The sequence below is a fragment of the Nipponia nippon genome, unplaced genomic scaffold (genome assembly GCF_047370975.1).
Source record: "Nipponia nippon isolate SJK-2023a ecotype South Korea unplaced genomic scaffold, ASM4737097v1 scaffold_33, whole genome shotgun sequence".
Taxonomy (NCBI): Eukaryota; Metazoa; Chordata; class Aves; order Pelecaniformes; family Threskiornithidae; genus Nipponia; species Nipponia nippon.
In genome coordinates this window covers 3911850-3936749 of record NW_028262351.1, presented here as the reverse complement: position 1 = coordinate 3936749, position 24900 = coordinate 3911850, and the positions used below count along the sequence as shown (strand labels likewise).

The following is a 24900-nucleotide window of genomic DNA, read 5'->3' as shown; positions in this document are numbered from 1 at the left end:
GTCCCTCCTGAACAGCCTGTAGCCCTCCATCCCAGCACTCCAGTCATGGAACTCATTCCACCAAGTCTCGCTAATACCAATGACATCATAGCTCTGGGAGCTGACCAACGCTTCCAGTTCATCCTGTTTGTTTCTCATACTGCGTGCGTTGGTGTACAAGCATTTCAGATGTTCTCCTAAACCCTCAGTGCTCCCAGGAGCAGTGTAAATGTTCCCACTACCATTGCCACGCTCCAGCGATGCCATGCCAACCCTTGGCTTACTTAATGCAATTCTGTTGGTATCCCCTTCCCTCATCGATTCTAGTTTAAAGCTCTCTTGATCAGTCTCGATAGCTTACACCCAAAGACCCATTTTTCCCCATCAGGACAAATGGATCCTGTCGGGCCCCAGCATACCTTGTGTCTCAAAGGCTCTTCCATGGTTTAAAAACACAAAGTTCTGACGGAGGCACCAGTCCTGGAGCCAGGTATTGATATCCTGGGCTCACCTGTTTCTTCCAATGTCTCTCCCCATTACTGGGAGGATTGAGGAAAACACTACCCATGCTCCCAAACTTTTTAGCATTCTTCCCAGGGCTCTGAAATCTCTTTTGATCAACCTCAGACTTTTTGTTGCAACATTATTAGTACCCACGTGAAAAAGCGGGAATGAATAGTAGTCTAAAGGTTGTGCTAAGCTCTTCAGTCTTGCGGTGACATCCCTAATTCGGGCCCTAGGAAGGCAGCAAACTTCCCTTAAAAGAGGGTCCAGCCTGCAAATGGGTGCTTCCATTCTGCACAAGAGGGAATCACCAATGACCATAACTCACCATTGTTTCTTCTCACCACTGGTCTTAATGCAGGTTTTGTTGCGAGGGGTTGGTCTCTCTGACCTTGGCAAGACTGCTTGTGCAGGTTCCTCCTCTATCTCATTATGCACTTCATCTACCATACCCAGGGCTTCGTACCTATTCTGCAATGGTATCTTAAAGGGTAAGGAAGGGTTTCTCTTATCACTCCATGCTGTAACTTTCCTCCACCCCTCCTTACCCCTCATAACACCGCCTTCTTCCTGGCACAAAGCAGATCCAGGACCTGCCTCCGTAGCATCTATGCTGAGTTGGCTTGCATGCATCATAGATGGTAGAGTACAGCTCCGTTGATCAATCTCCCTCTCAGATGCTCCTAAGTCTGCCCACCTCCTGCAGCTCGGCCACTAAGCAGAGGAGTTCATCAGTCTGATCACACTTCCCACAGACTTGCTTGCTGTCACTTTTCACCTCTAGGAATATCCCTGCACACATCCCACAGCCAGAAACCTGGGTGGTCACATGCTTTGACAGGAGCTCTGTCTGAGTGGCTGCATTGGTTCTACCAGGTGCTAGAAGCTCAGGGGAAGGAGAGAACGCTGCCTTTCATCAAGTGGTCCCCATAATACCCAGTCCCATGCATCTGCCTGCTAGGAAATATATATGCTCATCCATTGCAATCAGCTGGGCTGATTGTTTTAGCCTGTTTAAATCTCCTGTGCTGCTGGGTTCAGGCTCTGCCCCTTGCTGTCTTTTCCAATCAGCGAGCCTGGGGTCAGTTGCTCTGAGAACATCCCCTGTTCAGACAAGCCTCTACTTGTCCATGTGTATCCCTTGTGTGTCCCTTACCACTGCTTGCTGCTGGTGCTGCTCCAGTGTCCATTGCAATCAGTTTTGTGTGCATCTTTGTTCTTTTAGGCTTTGATCTGGCAAATAGTTTAAACATCTGCTTAAGTTGGCAAGGCACTTAAAGTTCATGGCACCATCCAATTAACTTTGAGATAAAGGTCTCTGTATTCAGGGGCTTTATGAAAAATGATGTCTTTCATTAAAAATTTAAAATGAGATATGAGCCTCAATCATGAGTTGCTGAACTGGAGTCTGACAGCGTGGGTGGGGAAACAAAGAGATGACAGCCTGCACAGAAGAAATGCTAGTACACAAAACTCTGCATTTAATGCAGACTGGGGATCTTATATCCAGAGCAAAAGATATGACACAATCATAAAGTAGTTTTTGCTGAGTATGAAAGGAAAAGCTGGCTTCTGTTTTCATTGCTGATTCCTGCACAGGGCAGATTTGTTTTATACTGCTGTTGTGGTCATATTTCTATACTCATGTTACATCAAGAGATCTTCAAATGGCTTCTTTGGATCAATACCAAAAACATAGTGTTGGGTTGATAAAAAGCACAGGTGTGGTAAAGAGGGGGTACTTCAAATACTAGGCAGTCCAGATGCATTGATCTGAGGTGACAGCTTTGCTTTTAATTGTGGTGGATATGCATGGCGCTCTCATTAATCTGAAGAAGTCATAACACTTTCGGGGAGGCATGTATGTTTTATAAAGTTTCACAAAACTGAGATTGGGGTTAGGAAATTGCCAAGTATAATTCAAGAAATATTAAATGTACAAAGGAAAAAGGGTTTTAAAGCCTTGGATTTTTTAAAAGCTGTTCAGCATTGGCCTCTGCGTTCCTCTGTCAGCCTTGATAAATGTTCAGCTTCAGTGGGAGCAGAGTTTGGTGAATGAAATTGCATTTTCTTGTTTGCACTTCCACCCATCATGTATTATTTCTTCTAGTACTTTACCACTATGCAGCTATAGTAATTCTAAATGGGAGGCTTCAGATATCCTTAACAGTTGTTTTCTATCAGCACATTTTACATTTCATGTTTCTGGACTTCTCTGCCAGAAGTCTGTCAAAAATTAATGTAATGTAGTGAATTAAAAAGTAAGAAAAAACCATATAGGCCCACTGTGATCTCATTTTCCTGACAACCTGGGTCCAGTTTCCTGCTCTGACCAGCTTCCATTTGGGGTGAGTACAGGTGGGTTTCTCCTGCTCTTATGTGTATCTATCTAAGGAGTAGTTCAGGCAGGCAAGGCAAACCAGCACACAATCATAGAATCATAGAATGTCCTGACTTGGAAGGGACCCACAAGGATCATTGAGTGCAACTCCTGTCCCTGTATAGGACAACCCCAAAATTCACACCATATGTCTGAGGGCATTGTCCAATTGCTTCTTGAATGTTGTCAGGCTTGGCGCCGTGACTACCTCCCGGGGGAGCCTGTTCCAGTGCTCCACCACCCTCTGGGTGAAGAACCTTTTCCTAATGCCCAACCTAAACCTCCCCTGGCATACCTTCCTGCCATTCCCTCGGGTCCTATCATTGGTGGTCAGGGAGAAGAGATCAGTACCTGCCCCTCCTCCTTCCCCTCATGAGGAAGCTGTAGACTGCGATGAGGTCTCCCCTCAGTCTCCTCTTCTCCAGGCTGAACAGACCAAGTGACTTCAGCCGCTCCTCGTACGGCTCCCCTCTAAACCCTTCACCATCTTCGTGGCTCTCCTCTGGACACTCTCTAGTAGCTTCATATCCTTTTTGTACTGTGGTGCCCAAAACTGCACACAGTCCTCAAGATGAGGCCACACCAGTGCAGAGTAGAGTGGGACAATCACCTCCCTTGACCAGCTAGCAATACAGTTCTTGATGCACCCCAGGACACGGTTGGCCCTCCTGGCTGCCAGGGCACACTGTCGGCTCATGTTCAACTTGCCGTCGACCAGACCCCCCAGATCCCTCTCCGCGGGGCTGCTCTCCAGCCTCTCGTTCCCCTGTCTGTATGTACATCCAGGGTTGCCATGTCCCAGGTGCAATATCCGGCACTTGCCCTTGTTAAGCTTCATACGGTTGGTGATTGCCCAGCTCTCTAATTTGTCCAGATCTCTCTGCGGGGCCTCTCTGCCCTCGAGAGTGTCAACGGCTCCTCCCAGTTTTGTGTCATTGGCAAACTTTGATAACAAACCTTCCAGTCCTGCATCCAAGTCATTTATGAAGATATTGAAGAGCGCTGGCCCCAAGATGGATCCCTGCGGAACCCCGCTAGTGACTGGTCGCCAGTCCGATGTCACCCCATTTACTATATCCCTTTGAGCCCGACCCATCAGCCAATTGCTCACCCATTGCATTATGTGTTTATCCAGCTGTATGCTGGACATTTTGTCTAGGAGGATACTGTGAGAGAGCGTATCGAAAGCTTTACTGAAACGCCAAAAGATTACATCGACTGGCTTCCCTTGGTCAACTAGGTGGGTAACCTTGTCATAGAAGGAAATCAAGTTGGTCAAGCAGGACTTGACTTACCCCTCGTGAATCCATGCTGGCTGGGACCAATGACTGTGTTGTCTTTCAGGCGTTTTACATTAACTCCCAGAATAATCTTCTCCATGATTTTGCCAGGCACAGAGGTGAGACTGACAGGCCTGTAGTTACCGGGGTCATCCCTGTTGCTCTTCTTGAAGATTGGGACAACGTTTGCCAGCTTCCAGTCAACTGGGACCTCCCCAGATTCCCAAGAGCATTGAGAAATCATTGAGAGAGGTCTCACTATGACATCATCCAGCTCTTTGAGTACCCTCGGATGAATCCCATTGGGCCCCATTGACTTATAGGGATCCAGCTGGAGCAGCAAATCCCGCACAAGTTTGGGGTTGGTTGGGAGTTTGTCGTTCTCACAGTCATGGTTCTCTAGCCCTCTCTCTGGGGGTCCCAGAGCCCATCATCGGTGTTGAAGACCGAGGCGAAGAAAGCATTAAACATCTCTGCTTTGTCTATGTCCCTGTTTGTGAGGTGACAATGCTCGTCAAGTAACAGGCCAATGTTATTTCTGGCCTGCCTTTTGCTATTTACATATTTTAAAAAGCCCTTTTTATTGTCCTTCACAGTGCTGGCCAGCTTCAGCTCTAGTTGAGCTTTGGTCACGCGTATTTCCTCCCTACAGTGGCGAACGGCGTCCCTGTAGTCCTCCCATGTCGCCTGACCTTGCTTCCACTGGCCATACATTTTCTTTTTTCGCCTTAGTTCTAGCATAAGATCCCTACTCAGCCAAGCCGGCCTTCTACCTCGCCTGCTTGACTTCCGACATTTTGGAATTGCCTGCTCCTGTGCTCTTAGGAGGTGGTACTTAAAAAGTGACCAGCACTGATGGACCCCAGCACCTTCAAAAGCTTTTTCCCAGGGGACCTTACGAAGTAGTTCCCTGAGCAGCCTGAAGTCAGCTCTCCTCATATCCAGAGTTGAGGTCTTGCTGGCAGTTTTCCTCCTGTTACCATAGAGTTTAAACTTGACTGCTTCGTGGTCGCTGTGGCCAAGGCAGCCACCAATCGCCACTTCACCCGCGAGACCCTCTCTGTCAGTAAGCAGCAAATCGAGGAAGGCACCTTTCCTGGTCGGTTCCCTTAGTACCTGTACCAAGAAGTTATCATCCAGATGGTTTAGGAATCTTCTGGACCTGCTTGTACCAGCTGTGTGGTGTTCCCAGTTGACATCTGGCAAGTTGAAGTCCCCCATAAGGACAAGGGCAGATGACTTGGAAGCATCCCTTAGTTCCTTAAAGAATAACTCATCAATGTCATCTTCCTGGCTGGGTGGACTATAGTAGACTCCCACAACGACATCCGCTTTATTTGTCTGTCCCTTAATCCTTACCCAGAGGCTCTCAACTGTGCCATCGCCCACTGCTAGCTCCATGCATTCCAGCCCCTCCACTACATACAGTGCCACCCCGCTGCCTCGCCTGCCCTGCCTATCCCTCCTGAAGAGCCTGTAACCATCCATCGTGGCACACCAGTCACAGGACTCATCCCACCAGGTTTCACTTATGCCTATGATGTCATATCTCTGGGGCTGGGCCAAGGCATCTAGCTCCTCTTGCTTGTTCCTCAGGCTACGTGCATTTGTGTAGAAAGCTGCTCATGACCTTTCTCCTTTGGCTGTTACCAAATGGGCCCTTGGGGTGAAGCAGTGGAGAGGCATCTCATTGCAGTTAAGCATCTGGCCAATCATTTGCTGATGTAATCTCTTTTCCCCTGAGAGGTGTTTGAAAGATGATGTTGCTATCACCCAACTGTTAAATGGCCCCCTTTTGCCACATCCTACTTAAGTCCTCAAGGGCACCCTTGTGTGAGCAAATGTCATTGACATAACTGAGTGAAATAGGATTCGCCACTGCAGCAATTATTTTCCTTTCCCTCTCCTCCTTCTCCCCTCTCATATTACCTGGAATCCTGTGAGCACAAGAACTTGTTATTCCATTTACATTCTGGGCTCACTGCAGGTAGCAGGACGTGTCTACCTTCAGCTTCAAGGTCAGTTTAACTAACTCTATTGCTTATCTTATTTGAGGTAACTCAAATGGCAGCATTTCAAATACAAGGCTGATTAAAAATTAATTCAAAGCACCACAGGATGTGATGTAACTTGGTTATAATTTAACTTGGTGCAGGAAAATGTGTCAACCCATTGTGCAGCTGCTTCAAATGTCAACCCTTAAGTAACAGTTTAAATAAGGGGAAAATAAGTTCCTTTGCAGAGGTGTAATAACAGTTCAGAGAAACCATCTTTAATTTGGGAAGTTATTTGAGAGTTAGAGAGTTTGTAGCTCTCTGCACTGTGGAGATGAGTTTTTCATATTGTAAAATAGTGGTTGACTGATTCAAAAGGGCAAGCACTCCCAACACCTTTGACTGGCTTCAATAAGAGAATTTGGGGTTTTAAATCTCACCAGGTCAAATCTAATGGACCAGATCTTTAGCTGGTGGAAATCAAAACCAGTGTTGTGACTAAAGGGTAGTTGTTTGACCTATTAAGAGTCAGTCTTTTCCATATCTCCTCCTTTCATAACAAGGAGTTTGGAGTTTTATAGTTTATTTTTTTTTAAAAAGAGGGTTAGATTTTTATACCTGTCCACCGACCTCTGGAATTATGAGGAGAAAAGAAACTGAATTTTAGTTTATTTTTCCTAGAGACGTTCCATGCTATGATTAAGACGTAATTAGAGTGATGTCTGCACTAACATTATTTCTGCACTCTGGAGATTTTTATCTTAAACAGAGATCAGTCAGAAAGGTTCAGGTCTAGCTCAGGCTGAGCTATGAGAAACTGAAAAAAACCCACCAATATTGCTTTATGAGATTTAATGTTTTAATTTAGATCTTATCCTCTGACCTTGTAGAGTGATATAGCAAACCAAGAGCAATGTAAACTGTTTTTTAGGCATCTAAAAATGGCATATCAGGCATGTAGTCACTTATAACATTTCTTGCAGATGTTTCTAAGGTGCCCACAACTGCTGTAGAAGGGCAGAGAAAAATTTCCACTGGCTTCTGTGGGTTCTAGATCAAGCTAAGGATGACTCAAAGGATTTATTTCTCAATTATAAAAGACCAGCATATTTTGTAACCCATTTCTCCACCACATGGAAAGTTCTGCTCAGTACAGTATCACCATTAGACAACTTAACAGTTTAAAATGTGCATATATGTTATCGGTGTTTATGTGTCTGTGTGAACTTTGGCTATGACTCTGCCATTCCTCTAAAATGTCACTCAGGATCACATGGTGTGGCACTTAATATCACCCATGACATGATTCAAATATTTAATCTAGTTCTATTTCTGGAAATGTCACTGTTCAGTCTGTAACCCTTGTATCTTCTTTCCATCCTTGGCTAAAAGCACATGTGCTGCCTAGTGTAAAATAAAGGATAATCAATATTTATGTTCAAATACATGAATATCAATCTAAGAAAATAGAGCTGACAACTTTCTCTTTAAAAGAAGTTCAAGAAAGTAAAAGAGTTTGTTTATATTAAAAGTAGTAGTAAAGATTGCAAGTTCCTTAAAGGGTAAAGAAGTGGTTTGTGCATTTATGATGATTCAGTCTCTAAAATGGATGGAATGGTTTCACCTGTGTGCAGATCACAGGATCACTGTGTGCAATATGACACTGCTGAAATAGTCTGAACAAGGTTGTAGCTGTGAATCAAATGTCCTGAAGAATTCTATGCAACCTCTGGTCAGAGTGGCAAGGGGAGTTTTGATATGTCTTGGTTCAATAGAATTTTCATAAGTTATTAATTAAAAAAAGGCATCTTTTTAGTGTTGGTGAGGGACCTGATCTATAAAAATTGTATTTCTTTTGGAGCCTACATTGGCCTTTAACAGAGGCTGTAATCTAGATGTATTGTGAAGAGGGAAAACTGGTTTAATGCCTAAAAGAGGCATTATCTTTTTTTTTTTTTCATCATGGATTCAGACTGTGGCTTCTAACAGCAGCTCCACCTTAAATGATATTTGGAATCCTTTGGGCTGTTTCTCAGCCAGCACCAGAATTGCTGCAGTGACTTCTACTGAATCTCGCAGCTGGCTTTTGTCTCTGCATTCTGTGCATGGTAGGTTTTAGATAGATAGATAGATAGATAGATAGATAGATTGATAGATAGTATTAAAATGGAATTTTAAAAACACAATACACTCCTGTCAGAACACTAATGTTCTAAAGGCTGGTTACAGGTAGCTGAGCAAATCTTGGGGAGAGAAAAGAGATAGGCTATGACCTCCAAGATCATGACCTTTCAGATTGGTTTTGCCGATTCGCTGGAAGCCATAGCTTATTGAATATTGCTCTAGAAAAGGCAATTCCAATTTGGCTCTGAATTGCTTACCCTTTATAGTGCTGATGTGGTGGGAGATCAGGAGTAATTGTGTTCAGCTATGAAGAAAACTTGTTTTTGCAGACACTTAATGATATATGTTGCATGTCTTAGTGACTGTTACTTTAAGTCAACATAGCATTATTCCCCTCACAATTAATCACTTCACACATGAAGTGATCACTCCCTATTAACTTGATCCACAAGACAGTTTGTAAGGAATTAATCAAAATTGTTCACTATAGGAGTAAACCAGTTGCATGGAAAATATGTAGCAGCTGTTGCTGAGCCAATTGTTCTGTATTCCTTCACTTCTGTAGAACAATATTTTTGCTTTCTTCAAGTTATAGTACAAGTACAAATGGCCTTGGAAATAAAACTTTAAAAGGACTTATTGCCAGTGACAAATTCCACTCTCAGAACTATTGAGCTGTACTCCAGGCTCCACCCTTGAGCCAAAGGCATGTGTAGTCCTGGAGGGATACAAAAGATATCTTAACTAGCTATCATGAGGCAAATCCAGCATCCAAATTGCGAGCAGAATGGCATAATAAAGGCAAAATGTGTAAGGCTAGTTGTCCAAGCGTTTTGTAAAGCTGTAAGTAACCCCATGCAATGCTACAGGCTTGGGGAAGAGTGGCTGGAGAGCTGCCTGGCGGAAAAGGACCTGAGGGTGTTGGTCCACAGCCAGCTGAACATGAGCCAGCAGTGTGCCCAGGTGGCCAAGGCGGCCAATAGCATCCTGGCTTGTATCAGAAATAGTGTGGCCAGCAGGACTAAGGAAGTGATCGTCCCCCTGTACTCAGCAGTGGTGAGACTGCACCTCGAGTCCTGTGTTCAGTTTTGGGCCCCCTCACTACAAGAAGGACATCGAGGTGCTGGAGCATGTCCAAAGAAGGGCAACAAAGCTGGTGAAGGGTCTAGAGCACAAGTCTTATGAGGAGCAGCTGAGGGAGCTGGGGTTGTTAAGCCTGGAGAAGAGGAGGCTGAGGGGAGACCTTATCGCTCTCTACAACTACCTGAAAGGAGGTTGTAGCAAGGTGGGGGGTCAGTCTCTTCTCCCAAGTAACAAGTGATAGGATGAGAGGAAATGTCCTCAAGTTGGGCCAGGAGAGGTTTAGATTGGATATTTGGAAAAATGTCTTCACCGAAAGGGTAGTCGGGCACTGGAACAGGATGCCCAGGGAAGTGGTTGAGTCACCATCCCTAGATGTATTTAAAAGAAGGTAGAGGTGGCGCTTAGGGACCTGGTTTAGTGGTGGACTTGGCAGTGATAGGTTAACGGTTGGACTCGATGATCTCAGGGGTCTTTTCCAACCTAAATGATTCAATGATTCTATGATTCTAACTCAGCTAAACAGGTATACGGTCTAGAAGTTCAATCTAGCACACTCCAATCAATGAAGATGTTGCACAGGCCTGGACCCAGTATTGACCACTGGGGTACACCGCTACTTATTGGCCTCCAACTAGACTTTGTTCCCCTGAACATCACCCTCTGTGCCCAGCCGTTCAGACAGTTTTCACTCCACCTCACTGTCTGCTCATCCAGCCCATACTTCAACAGCTTCTCTATGAGGATCTTATGGGAGACAGTGCCAAAAGCTTTCCTGAAGTCAAGGTAGACAATATCCACTGCTCTCCCCTCATCTACCAGGCCAGTCATTTCATCATAGAAGGTTATCAGGTTGGTCAAGCATGACTTCCCCTTGGTGAATCCATGCTGACTACTCCCAATCGCCTTCTTGCCTTTCACGTGCCTGGAAATGGTTCCCAGGACTGGCTGCTCCATCACCTTCCCAGGGATCGAGGTGAGGCTGACTGGCCTGTACTTCCCTGGATCTTCCTTCTTGCCCTTCTTTAAGATAGGAGTGACATTTGCTTTCCTCCAGTCCCCAGGAACTTCTCCCAATCACCATGATCATTCAAAGATAATTGAGAATGGCCTTGCAATGACATCTGCCAGCTCCCTCAGTACTCGTGGGTGCATCCCATCAGGGCCCATCGACTTATGTATGTCCAGTTTGCTTAAGTATTCCCCGAACGGATCCTCTTCCACCAAGGGTACATCTTCCTTGCTCCAGCCTTTGCCCCTGGTCTCTGGGGTTTGGGATTCCCGAAGGCCAGTCTTGCTAGTAAAGACTGAGGCATTTGGTACCTCAGCCTTTTCCATGTCCTGTGTCACCAGGTCCCCTACTCCATTCAGCAGCAGGCCCACATTTTCCCTAACCTTCCTTTTTCCACTTATGCACTTCTAGAAGCTCTTCTTGTTGCCTTTGACATCCCTGCCCACATTCAGTTCCAGGTGGGCTTTGGCTTTCCTAACTGCATCTCTGCATGCTCAGACAGTATCTCTGTATTCCTCCCAGGTTACCCATCCTTGCTTCCACATTCTTTATGCTTCCTTTTTGCATTTGGGTTCGGCCAGGAGCTCCTTGTTCATCCACGCAGGGCTCATGGGATCTTTGCCTGACTTCCTGCTCGTTGGGATGGATCGCTCTTGAGCTTGGAGGAGGTGACCCCTGAATATTAACCAGCTTTCTTTGGCCCCTCTTCCCTCCAGGGCCTTATCCCATGGGACTCTTCCAAGCAGATCCTTGAAAAGGCCAAAGTCTGCTCTCCTGAAGTCCAGGGTTGTGAGCTTGCTTTTCACCCTCCTCCCTCCTTCCCCTCAGGATCCTGAACTCCACCATCTCATGGTCACTGCAGCCAAGGCTGCCTTTGACCTTCACATCCCCAACGAGCCCCTCTTTGTTGGTGAGCAGGAGGTCCAGCAGGGCACCTCTCCTGGTTTTGGCTGGGATAGAGTTTATTTTTTCTCCCTAGTAGCTGGTATAGTGCTGTGTTTTGGATTTAGGATGAGAAGAATGTTGATAACACACTGATGTTTTAGTTGTTGCTAAGTAGTGCTTACACTAGTCAAGGACTTTTCAGCTTCCCATGCTCTGCCCGGTGCACAAGAAGCTGGGAGGGGGCACAGCCAGGACAGCTGACCCAAACTGGCCAAAGGGCTATTCCATACCATATGACATCATGCTCAATATATAAACCGGGGGGAGTTGGCCGGTGGGGGGACTGCTGCTCGGGAACGGGCTGGGCATCGGTTAGTGGGTGGTGAGCAATTGCATTGTGCATCACTTGTTTTGTATATTCTTTTATCATTATTATTATTATTATTTTCCCTTCCTTTTCTGTCCTATTAAACTCTCTTTATCTCAGCCCATGAATTTTACTTTTTTTTTCCCCCGATTCTCTCCCCCATCCCACTGGGGGGGGGGAGCGAGCGAATGGCTGTGTGGTGTTTAGCTGCTTCCCAAAAAAAGGAATAGAATTCTTGGTCGTGAGATTGTACTCAGCACTTCTGTCATGCCCGTAGTTTGGGAGCCATCTCTCGGAAACTATTAATAATTACACTTTTTACCTCTTCTCCTTGGAGAACCAATCTGTGGGTGAGACAGGAAGGGACACTTTCCCCCGCTCCTTCACCTTCCCTTTCTCCTTCAGGCTCGTTACAACAGCTCTTGAGAATTTTTAATATCCTTGGGATGTTCAAACCAGCATGGTCCTATTCCCATGTCTCGTGAATGGGGTTCAGGTCTTGTTTAGGTTTAAAAAACTATTTAAGAATACCATCGCTACAGGCACTGTGGCTACTCAAACCCCGGCGACAGGCACTGCAGCTGAACCAGAGAACCAACCTGTGCCGGAATCAGTCACCCCTATACACAAGAAGAAATACACAAGAAAATCAGCTCGTTTAGTAAGGGATGACGATGAACCAGGGCCATCATGAGAACAGGAGGAGGAAGAGGCAGAACCCATAAATGAGATGGTAACCAACCGATCCCTGTCCCTGAGTGAGCTGCGAGATATGCAAAAAGATTTCAGTCATCGTCCAGGTGAGCACATCATCACCTGGCTGCTCCGATGCTGGGATAACGGAGCCAGCAGCCTGGAATTAGAGGGTAAGGAAGCCGAGCAGCTGGGATCCCTTTCTAGGGAAGGGGGCATTGACAAAGCGATTGGAAAAGGGGCAAAAGCCCTCAGCCTCTGGAGGCAACTCCTGTCAGGTGTGAAGGAAAGGTATCCCTTCAAGGAAGATGTTATATGTCACCCAGGCAAGTGGACCACCATGGAGAGAGGTATCCAGTACCTGAGGGAATTAGCCGTGCTGGAGGTGATGCATAATGACCTGGACAATGAGCAGTTATCCAAAGATCCAGATGAAGTCCAGTGCACACGACCCACGTGGCAGAAGTTTGTACGGAGCGCACCATCATCGTATGCAAACTCTTTGGCAGTAATGACATGGAAAGATGGAGAGGGACCAACAGTGGATGAATTGGCTGGCCAACTCCAGCAATATGAAGAAAGTCTCTCTTCCTCCCTACGGGATTGCATCTCAGCTGTGGAAAAACTGTCGGAAAAACTGTCCTGGGAGTTCCAGTGATTCAAAGAGGACATGTCCTACTCCTCACCTGTACGGACCAGTATCTCAGCCATTAGGAGCAAGCGTCCCTCTGCTCAAGAGAGAAGATATAGTGGATACACACCATGGGCCACCCTGTGGTTTTACCTGCGTGACCACGTAGAGGACGTGAGGAAGTGGCATGGAAAATCTACCTCGACCCTAGAGGCACGGGTACGTGAGTTGCAAGGAAAAACAATCACGCAAGGGGGTTCTTCCAGGACAATCGCTGCTCCAGTTCCTGGTGAGCAGTTCCCCAGACAGAGTAGAAGGGCTGATTTTGCTTCCGGTCTTAATAAAGGGACTTTTGATTCACATTTACAAGAAGTGAGTAATGAATACTGTGATCAGGACTAGAGGGGCCCTGCCTCCAGCCAGGTGGAGGAAAGGGACAACCGGGTGTACTGGACTGTGCGGATTCGATGGCCTGGCACATCAGACCCACAGGAGTATAAGGCTCTAGTGGACACCGGTGCACAGTGTACCCTCATGCCATCAAGCTATAAAGGGGCAGAACCCATCCGGATTTCTGGAGTGACAGGGGGATCCCAACGGCTGACTGTACTGGAGGCCGAAGTGAGCCTAACTGGGAATGAGTGGCAAAAGCACCCCATTGTGACTGGCCCAGAGGCCCCGTGCATCCTTGGCATAGACTACCTCAGGAGAGGGTGTTTCAAAGACCCAAAAGGGTATTGGGGGGCTTTTGGTATAGCTGCCTTGGAGACGGAGGAAATTAAACAGCTGTCTACCTTGCCTGGCCTCTCGGAGGACCCTTCTGTTGCGGGGTTGCTGAGGGGCGAAGAACAACAGGTGCCGATCGCCACCACAACAGTGCACAGGCAGCAATATCGCACCAACAGAGACTCCCTGATTCCCATCCATAAGCTGATTTGTCAGCTGGAGAGCCAAGGAGCGATCAGCAAGATTCGCTCACCCTTTAGCAGTCCCATATGGCCAGTGCGAAAGTCTAATGGAGAGTGCTAGAACTTCAATACGAATTGGAGTCAAAGGCAGCCAAGTGGTATGCCACAACTGATATCGCTAATGCGTTCTTCTCAATCCCTTTGGCAGCGGAGTGCAGGCCACAGTTCGCTTTCACTTGGAGGGGCGTCCGGTACACCTGGAATCGACTGCCCCAGGGGTGGAAACACAGCCCCACCATTTGCCATGGACTGATGTGATCACCAAACGACAGCCATGTCTCCACCAACCAGCAAAAAGGAAACACAAGCTTTCTTGGGCGTTGTGGGTTTTTGGAGAATGCAAATTCCAAATTACAGTCTCATCGTAAGCCCTCTCTATCAAGTGACCCGGAAGAAGAACGATTTCAAATGGGGCCCTGAGCAATGACAAGCCTTTGAACAAATTAAACAGGAGATAGATAGTTCATGCAGTAGCCCTTGGGCCAGTCCGGGCAAGACAAGATGTAAAAAATGTGCTCTACACCACAGCCGGGGAGAATGGCCCTACCTGGAGCCTCTGGCAGAAAGCACCAGGGGAGACTCGAGGTCAGCCCCTAGGGTTTTGGAGACGAGGATACAGAGGATCCGAGGCCCGCTATACGCCAACTGAAAAAGAGATATTGGCGGCATATGAAGGGGTTCGAGCTGCTTCAGAAGTGGTTGGTACTGAAGCACAGCTCCTCCTGGCACCAGGCTAGTTAAGATGCAACTAATTCAGTCCTATATGTTTCCAAAATAAAGTCCAAATGTGTATGTAGCTTGTGGTGCATTGAAAGAACTAATTTCTGCAAAGATTGATGCAGCTATAAACCAATTAGCAGAGAAACATTTTTTAAGTAGTGTGGTGGGTTGACCCTGGCCAGCAGCTAAGCACCACACAGCTGCTCACTCGCTCTCCCGGGCCACTGGGACGGGGGAAAGAATAGGAAGAGCAAAAGCAAGAAAATTCATGGGTTGAGATAAAGATAATTTAATAAGCGAAGGAAAGAGGAAGAAAACAAAAGAAGTGATGCAAAGGCAATCACTCATCACCTCCCACAAGTAGACTGATGCCCAGCCAGTCTCCAAGCAATGGCTACCTTCCAAACTCCTCCTCCCCTCAGTTTTTATTTCTGAGCATGATGTTGTATGGCATGGAATATCCCTTTGGTCAGCCTGGATTAGCTGTCCAGGTTGTGTCCCCTCCCACCCCTGGCCTACTCACTGCAGGGAGCAGAGTGGGAAAAAAGAGAAAGCCTTGATACTGTGCAAGCACTGCTCAGCAATAGGCAAAACACTAGTGTGCTATCAACACTGTTTTAGCCACAAATCTAAGACACAGCACCATACCAGCTGCTATGAAGAAAGTTAACTCCATCGCAGCCAAACCCAGTGCAACCTCTACACCTTATTCCATGCCATTTACGTCATGCTCTGGTCCTACACTATCCAATACATTCTCATTAATCACCACTCCCCCTTCCTGTCCTTTGATATATACACAGATATCATTCCCGTAGTCTATGGGCTTCCCTTGTAAAATGTCCATAAAATGTCCACTGAGTTCACTTAGTCTATGACTTGGGCTCCATTCATTATGGTGGTCACTCAGGACAGGAGAGGTTGTGTGTTGTGTTGAGTTATTGGATGCCAAAGCCAGATCAGGTTGGGTCGCTGCTGCACTTGCTTGGCTTCTTGCAAGGCTCGTTCTCTGTTGGTTCAGGTGATTCCTGCTGTTGTACTTCCTATAATATACAACTCAAATCATGGGTTATTTTCCCCTAGGGTTAAATCTTCTCGAGGTGCACAACAGATTTCCCCATCCTCCTGCATTACCCACCAATTATACCTGGGTCCTTGACCAAAAAAATCCTATGAATGGATTTGCCCATGATGTCTTTCCCAGCCAGTTCCCTACACGCACTACAGGGACCTTATCTCCTTCTACAGCACATAGGAGTTTTGTTTGGGCAGGGCCAGGTCAGTTATCTGATCCTCTGGTATTAACCAGCCAAGTGGCTTCTGCTAAATTTGCATCCCAGTCCTTCTATGACCCAATGCCCATTGCTTTCAGTACAGTCCATTGTACCCTTCAATCTTTCCAGAGGCTGGTGCATGATAGGGAATGTGGTACACCCAATCCTGTTTGGTGAAACACTGGAACAGGTTGCCCAGAGAGGCTGTAGAAGCCCCATCCCTGGAAACATTCAAGGTCAGGTTGGACAGGGCTCTGAGCAACATGATCTAGTTGAAGATGTCCCTGCTCACTGTAGGGGGGTTGGACTAGATGACCTTTAAAGGTCCCTTCCAACCCAAACTATTCTATGATTCTATGATCAATGTCATGTTCCTTGGCCCAGATGCTCATGAAATTGCTTTGGAAATGAGTCCCGTTGTCTGACTTGATTCTTTCTGGGATGCTGTGCTGCCACAGAACTTGCTTTACAAGGATCAGGATGGTGTTTCGAGCGGTGATATTGGTTACAGGGTGTTTCCAGCACTCTGGTGGTCAACTCCACCATGGTAAGCATGCAGTGCTTGCCTTGGTGGGTTCATGGCAGTGTGATATAATTGATCTGCCAGGCCTCCCCATATTGATATTGCAGCCACCGTTCTCTATACCAGAGAGGCTTTACTCGCTTGGCTCGCTTGATTATGGTGCATGTTTTGCTTTCACGGAAAACCTGTGTGATGGCTTCAGTGTTCAGGCCCATCCCTGGATCACCCCTGTCTCTGTACTTTGCATCTCTTCCTAGATGTCCAGATGGGCCCACTGAGCTACGAATAGCTCACCCTTATGCTCCCAGTCCGGGTCCATCTGAGCCACTTCAATTTTGACAACCTCGTCTACCTGTTCGTTGTTTCAATGTTCTTCAGTAGCACTGCTCTTAAGCACGTGAGCATCTACATGACGTACCTTTACAGCAAGGTTCTCTACCTGGGCAGAAATGTCCTGTCACAATGCAGCAGCCCAGATGGGTTTATTTCTGTGCTGCCAATTGGTCTTCTTCCACTGCTGTAGACACCCTTTGGCCCCTCTTCCCTCCAGGGCCTTATCCCATGGGACTCTTCCAAGCAGATCCTTGAAAAGGCCAAAGTCTGCTCTCCTGAAGTCCAGGGTTGTGAGCTTGCTTTTCACCCTCCTCCCTCCTTCCCCTCAGGATCCTGAACTCCACCATCTCATGGTCACTGCAGCCAAGGCTGCCTTTGACCTTCACATCCCCAACGAGCCCCTCTTTGTTGGTGAGCAGGAGGTCCAGCAGGGCACCTCTCCTCATTGGCTCCTCTGTCACTTGGGTGAGGAAGTTGTCATTGATGCTCTCCAGGAACCTCCCAGATTGCTTATGCCCTGCTCCGTTGTCCCGCCAGCAGATATTGGGGTGGTTAAAGTTCCCCAGGAGGACCAGGGTCTGCAAATGTGAGGCTGCTTCTAGCTGTCTGTAGAAGGCCTCATCCACTTGTTCTTCCTGGTCAGGCAGACTATAATAGACATCCACTACAACATCTTCCATACCTGTATGCTCTTTAATTCTTACCCATATACTCTCATTTGGCTCATCATCCATCCCCAGACAGAGCTCCATACATTCCAGTTGTTCTCTAACATAAAGGGCAACTCCCCCTCCTTGTCTTCCTGTACTGTCTTTCAGTACGGTCTTTCAGTCTCAATGTCTCAAAGTATCTTTCAGTTTCAATGGAGCCTGTGTCCCTCCATTGCAACACGCCAATCTCAGTAGCCATTCCACCATGTCTCCATCATCCCAACAGGATCATAGCCCTGCAACTGTGTACAGATCTCTAATTCGTCATGTTTATTCCCCATGCTGCATGCATTAGTGTACAGGCACTTTAGAGAGGCACCCCAGCATGCTAATTTCCCAGGAAGGATTTTGGGGTTTTCTCCATAACAGTGCCTTGTAGACACTTCCTTGCTTACGTGCAAATGCTGGATGTGACCCTGCTTAAACCCCAGTTTTTTGGTTTTGTGATCCTTTTCTGTTGCATCACCCCAGGCCCTTTGCTCATGTACCCTGTCCACAACTCCCTCACAGGGCTCCTGGTAACTCTCTCCGTCCCCCATCATTCCTAGTTTAAAACCCTCCTTACCTGGTCAGCTCCAGGTCAGCCATCCTACTGGCAAAGATATGTTTGCCCCACTTAGTGAGGTGGATCCCATCTTTACCAAGCATATGCTGATCCTCAAACAGGGTCCCATGTTCATAGAAACCAAAACCCTGTTGCCAAGACCAGTTCTGCAGCCAATTATTGACCTGTAATATCCTCCTCATGCCTTTTACCCTCACGGGCAGAATTGAGGAGAGCACTACCTGGGCCCCCATGCCCTTGACTACTGCCCCCAGAGCTCTGTAGTCACTCCAGAATCATACTTTGCTGATGACTCTAGTCATCACTCTATATTTGCAGTTCGGAAAATTCTGTGATTCTTAAAAGGGGCGAAAACTATTTAGGCAATTAACAGAGCTTGAACTTCTAGTGATCTGCTGTGGTCCCAAAGGGCTAATATGATATTTTAATGCATTAATTATTTAGTAACTGTAGAGATGTTCTGCTGCTTCTATTTTGGGGACTTGGTGCTTTGCACCAGGTGGTGCTGGTTTGTTATTATCCCACTAAGAAAAGCACTCTGTAAAGTATCATTTAAAATGCTATTTATTAGACCTAACACTATAAAGAAAGAAAGAATAATATAGATAATCTTACATCCCTTTAGATACTGGGAACCCTGAGTTATGCAGTATCTAATGGGCCTCTGATCCACACATAGCATGCCGTGCAGACCCTGTCCGTAGAAAGGGTTTCCCCATTTTGGTCATTCCAGCTATTACAGGCTTTTCTTAAAAGGAAACAACTCTATTCATCATTTCTACTGGCAAATAGAAATTATATTCTCATGAGAACTTCTTGCTGCACTGTTAGATAAAGGCAAGGCCACGCAGGTGGCATAATAGTGGGTACCAAGTGGGAGCTGCCTGCAGGCTCCTCTGGTGCAGTGAGCTGGCTAAGTTTATCCTGCAGCCAAGGGATTTGTGCAGCACAACACAGGCTTGAAGGCCATGTTGTACGTGCAGCACAGAACAGCATGGGCCTGGGCCTACTCTGGTTAGCCGTTATGTGGATCACTAACTAACTAACTCCTCAATGTCCAATGGTCTTCCAGTCAGGATCACTACACTTAGTACAACCATTACTGGAATCCAGTGACTGTTCTGGTATCAGGAGGATGTTGGGAATGAAAATAAAATGCAAAGAGTTCAGGGAAGAGCCAAAGAGTGATTAAGAAATTTGAAAATATTTGAAAAAAATATATAAAAAAAAAAAATGATGGAGAGACATTAAAAAAAAAAAGCTAGTCATTAAGTAGCTACATATAAAACAGATAATTAGTAGACATAAAAAATAAACTCATAAAGTCATAACAAAGGCCAATGATTCAAAATTGAAGACAAACAAGTGCAGACAAGAAGTAAGGTATGATTTTTATTTATTTTTAACTCAGAGACTGATTAACCTTTCAAACTCCCTTTTAGCTTCTCAGGACCATATTCACTCTGGATAGTTTTAAATTCAAGATGGATGCTTTTGTAACAGAGGTGTTTTCCTTCTAACACACTGAATTAGTTTAGGAAAACCCTGGATTATTTTTCAGAGGGCTAAAACTGATAATCATGAAAGTTCTGATCTTGAAAAATCTTCTCTTTCCCCTTCCCCTTCAATAGATGCATTATAAGCATCTATGAGAAAATGTTTTTTCTATCACCATGAGCACTAGGGAAGACCCTTAGTAAACTTCTATACCAAGAAAAAGTATGTTCTATTGTTTTTAAGGCTGTACAGTGGTAAATGTTCACCAATGAAAGTGAAATACTTTTAGTGGCGACCTAGTGATACTGCAGTGAAATCTGAATCACAGCATGGTATTTCTGGTAAAGTGTTCTTACAAAACCTTGCGTATTGTAACTATGCCTTTGACTGGGATAATTACCTTTCTCTGAATCTACACTGGTGGTGATGGTACAAATTTATTGTTAGTGCAGATTGACGTGTTCTGTGGGAAAAAAACCTACCAACTGTTCATGATTTGTGGTCAGATTTGACAAATAGTTTTGATTAGAATCTTTTTAGGTGGAGAAACATTCAGTTTAGACACTTTCAGAATGAACCTTTTTTAAGTTTTGTTTCAATACAATATGTTGTTTAGAAATCAATCTATTTTTTAAGGGAGACAAAAATGTGAAAAGCAAAACAGTCTTGTTTCCTGTTAAATAACTTGTCTTGTTCATTACCCACCCTATTTATTTAAAAGTTCTTTGTTTTGGTTGCTGAACTAAAAATGTCATATTTTTGTGCAAATCTACTTTCTGATTGTATGTGAACTACCTGTGTAATGCATAACATAGGCTTAGTTTGTGCTGCAGTATTATATGCATTTAAATTCAGAACTATAGCCGCAGTTATGCCAGCTCCGGTGACAGGCGCTGCAGCTATGCCAGCCCCAGCAACAGGCGCTGTGGCTATGCCAGCCCCACATTGGGCACCAAAAAGGACTGTCGTGGTTTAACCCCAGCCAACAATTAAGCACCACACAGCCACTCGCTCACTCCCCCCCCCCCCCCAGTGGGATGGGGGAGAGAATTGGAAGGGTGAAAGTCAGAAAAATCGTGGGTTGAGATAAGAACAGTTTAATAATTGAAATAAAATGAAATAGAGGAGGAGGAGGAGGAGGAGGAGTAATAATAATAATAATAATAATAATAATAATAATAATAATAATAATAATAATAATAATAATAATAATGTAATAAACCAATAATAATATACAAAGCAAGTGATACACTATACAATTGCTCACCACCCGCTGACTAATGCCCAGCCCATTCCCGAGCAGCCATCGCTGCCCCCCAGCCAACTCTCCCCGGTTTATATACTGGGCATGACATCATATGGTATGGAATAGCCCTTTGGCCAGTTTGGGTCAGCTGTCCTGGCTGTGCCCCCTCCCAGCTTCTTGTGCACCGGGCAGAGCATGGGAAGCTGAAAAGTCCTTGACTAGTGTAAGCACTACTTAGCAACAACTAAAACATCAGTGTGTTATCAACATTCTTCTCATCCTAAATCCAAAACACAGCACTATACCAGCTACTAGGAAGAAAAAATCAACTCTATCCCAGCTGAAACCAGGACATTCCCATAAAAAAAACCAACAAAACCTGTCGTGTTCTCCTAGACCCTTTGCATTTGATGGTTTTGAGAATGATTGTTCCTAAAATTGCCATGCCAAGCTCCAGTCAGAAGTTCCTACCTACCTAAGGTGCAAGATCAAGACAGCTACCATCTTCCAGTTCCTGCAGGTGTCAACTGTGTGATGCTATGATTGATGCTTGTCAGATCACTTTCTTAGAAGAGTCACCTTTTTTGCAGGAGCAATTTAGTTTAAAAACCTGAGGCACTTACTAGTAAAGACAGAAACTGAACTTCTGCTCACAGAACTATAAAGTTTAGGGAAGTAAATGTTAGGATGAGGACTGCTGGGTTTAATTTCTAACAAGAGACCTTTAGTCAGATATTAGGGTTTTTTTTAAAAAAGGAGCCCATCTTGCTATCTGATTTTTTTTTAAGGTAGTTAACCTACACAGGCTGTGGAATCTCCAGTGTTGGAAGCTTTAAAGAGATCTTAGACAAGGATCTGTCAGGTAAAGTAGAGTAAGGGAAGGGCTTTTCTGTGATTCAAGAAGACAAAGTATCCTGGGGACAGGGCATGCAACCAGAATGGAAGAGAACATTGCAAAAAAGAAATATACTTGGGTTATGGGCTTTTTTTTTAAATTCAAAAAGGAAAATAATTTTATGTGTATAAAATCTGCCTTTGATCAGGTGTCCAAAATGTTGTTCCCAAAGTATACAGATCCATTTAATGCATCAAACCCTCAACGGTAAGAAAACTGCTAATGCTGCCTGAATAAGGGAGGAAGGGAACAAGAAAACTGTCACTACTGGGACTGTCTGCCTTAGGACTGAAAAGCTTTGCATTGAACATCACTAAACATTCGAGCAGGCGGGGAAGAAGACCGGCCTGGCTGAACAGAGATCTTTGGCTAGAACTCAAGAAAAAAAGGAGAGCTTACCACCTTTGGAAGAAGGGGCAGGCGACTCAGGAGGACTACAAGGATGTTGTCAGGTTATGCAGGGAGAAGATCAGAAAGGCGAAGGCCCAGCTAGAACTTAAACTGGCCACCACCGTTAAAGATAACAAAAAATGTTTTTACAAATATATCAGCGACAAAAGAAGGGCCAGGGAGAATCTCCCTCCTTTGTTGGATGCGGAGGGAAACATTGCCACAAAGGATGAGGAGAAAGCAGAGGTACTTAATGCCTTCTTTGCCTCAGTCTTTAATAGTCAAGCTAGTCATTCTCAGGTTTTTCAGGCCCCTGAGCTGGGAGATGAAAACAGGATGCAGAGTGAAGTCCCATTTGTTGAAGAGGTGGCAGTCACCGACCTGCTCCTCCACCTGGATGCTCACAAGTCCATGGGCCCAGATGGGATCCACCCGAGGATACTGAGGGAGCTGGCAGAGGAGCTTGCCAAGACACTCTCCATTATTTATCAGCAGTCCTGCTCAACCGGGGAGGTCCCAAATGACTGGAAACTAGCAAATGTGATGCCCCTCTACAAGAAGGGTCGGAAGGAGGATCCGGGGAACTACAGGCCTGTCAGCCTGACCTCGGTGCCGGGGAAGGTCATGGAGCAGATCATCTTGAGTGCCATTATGCGGCACGTGCGAGACAACTGGGGAATCAGGCTCAGCCAGCATGGGTTTATGAAAGGCAGGTCCTGCTTCACTAACCTGGTCTCCTTCTATGACAAGGTGCCCCGCTTAGTGGATGAGGGGAAGGCTATGGATGTTGTCTACTTGGACTTTAGTAAGGCTTTTGACACTGTCTCCCACAGCATTCTCCTGGAGAAGCTGGCTGCTCATGGCTTGGATAAGTGCACTCTCCGCTGGGTTAAAAACTGGCTGGATGGCCAAGCCCAGAGAGTGGTGGTGAATGGAGTCAACTCCAGTTGGCGGCCAGTCACGAGTGGTGTTCCCCAGGGCTCAGTAGTGGGGCCGGTCCTGTTCAATATCTTTATCAATGATCTGGATGAGGAGATTGAGTGCACCCTCAGTAAGTTTGCAGATGACACCAAGCTGAGTGGAAGTGTCGATCTGCTGGAGGGTAGGAAGGCCCTGCAGAGGGACCTGGACAGGCTGGATCAATGGGCCGGGGCCAACTGCATGAGGTTCAACAAGGCTAAGTGCCGGGTCCTGCACTTGGGTCACAACAACCCCATGCAACGCTACAGGCTGGGGGAGGAGTGGCTGGAGAGCTGCCTGGCAGAAAAGGACCTGGGGGTGTTGGTCCACAGCCAGCTGAACATGAGCCAGCAGTGTGCTCAGGTGGCCAAGAGGGCTAATGGCATCCTGGCCTGTATCAAGAACAGTGTGGCCAGCAGGACCAGGGAGGTGATAGTGCCCCTGTACTCGGCACTGGTGAGGCCGCACCTTGAATACTGTGTTCATTTTTGAGGCCCCTCACTACAAGAAGGACATGGAGGTGCTGGAGCGTGTCCAAAGAAGGGCAACAAAGCTAGTGAAGGGTCTAGAGCACAAGTCTTATGAGGAGCAGCTGAGGGAACTGGGGTTGTTTAGTCTGGAGAAGAGGAGGCTGAGGGGAGACCTTATTGCTCTCTACAACTACCTGAAAGGAGGTTGTAGCGAGGTGGGGGTCAGTCTCTTCTCCCAAGGAACAAGGGATAGGACGAGAGGAAATGGCCTCAAGCTGTGCCAGGGGAGGTTTAGGTTGGATATTAGGAAAAACTTCTTCACTGAAAGGGTAGTCAGGCATTGGAACAGGCTACCCAGGGAAGTGGTTGAGTCTCCATCCCTGGAGGTATTTAAAAGAAGGGTAGACGTGGTGCTTGAGGACATGGTTTAGTGGTGGACTTGGCAGTGATAGGTTAACGGTTGGACTCAATGATCTTAAGGATCTTTTCCAACCTTAACGATTCTATGATTCTATGATTCTGTGATCTAGACAAACATAAGCATAAAGAAGAGCAAGGATGGGGTCCTCATACTCATTCTGCAGAAGAATTAAGGTACAACCAAGTGTACAACTTCTCCGTATTTCCTAGATCAGCTATGGCACAAAGCCTCCACCTTTTGAGTTACAGAAAAAGTCTCTTTGCTTTTTTAAACTTGCTTCTTTTCTCTCAGGTTCATCCATTTCTTTTTCCAGGTCGTTTATTTTACTTTCTTTTCATAGACTGTGATTTCCGTGACTTCAGTATACCTCAGGTATACAGTGTAGTTCAACATAAAAGTTGAGGATGCCAGCTATCAGCAGCAGATATTGTTTGCACATCAAATTCTGCGAAAGAATTGCTCTCTGCTCTGCTGCTCTCGGTATCAGGTGCTCGCTTATCTAATAAATGTCACAAGGACAAAAAGAAAGACAAGAACAGAAGCACTGAATCAGCAGTTATAGAGCCTTTAGCTTTTAACAACTTGATTGAGCATGGTTTATCCCCCAAAGAAATTACAGAGAGCAACTTCTAGCATACTTCACTCCCACAGAACTCCTGTGTAGTTCTCAGCTCCTCAAGAACAGATTAATTCCAAGTACATAGCTAAGAACACACTGTGATTAGCTTCCAGTCACAGACCATAACATCGTACTGAACTGTATAGTGATTTTCTTTTTGGAATGTTGCTTCTATCTATCTGTTGTGCATACTTGGTCATTGGAAAAGGCTCCAAGGTAGAAAAATATGCAGTCAGTCAGTCAGTAGCTGCTGTTACAAAGCATAGGACTTTCATGTCACATCTCATTAATATAAGGAATGGAGGTTATGTAAAAACAGCTATCAGCAAAGTGTATCCTTGCCAGCAGATACATGGCATAACTAAATATAATGGCCTAAG

General features: G+C 45.8%; 1 protein-coding gene and 1 pseudogene across 4 annotated transcripts in view; one reads left to right on the top strand and one right to left on the bottom strand.

The window, feature by feature from the left end:
- Positions 1-363: 363 nt before the first annotated feature.
- LOC148054197 (uncharacterized) lies at positions 364-1414 on the bottom strand (annotated as a pseudogene).
- A 4608-nt stretch (positions 1415-6022) lies between these two features.
- The window catches only part of LOC104013991 (creatine kinase S-type, mitochondrial), an 83163-nt gene continuing 64285 nt past the window's right edge, over positions 6023-24900 (top strand). For all 4 annotated transcript variants that reach the window (XR_015707598.1, XM_087770694.1, XM_087770695.1 and 1 more), the window contains exon 1: positions 6023-6161. The gene's annotated coding sequence lies outside the window, so the exon portion shown is untranslated. The remainder of the gene's footprint in view (positions 6162-24900) is intronic.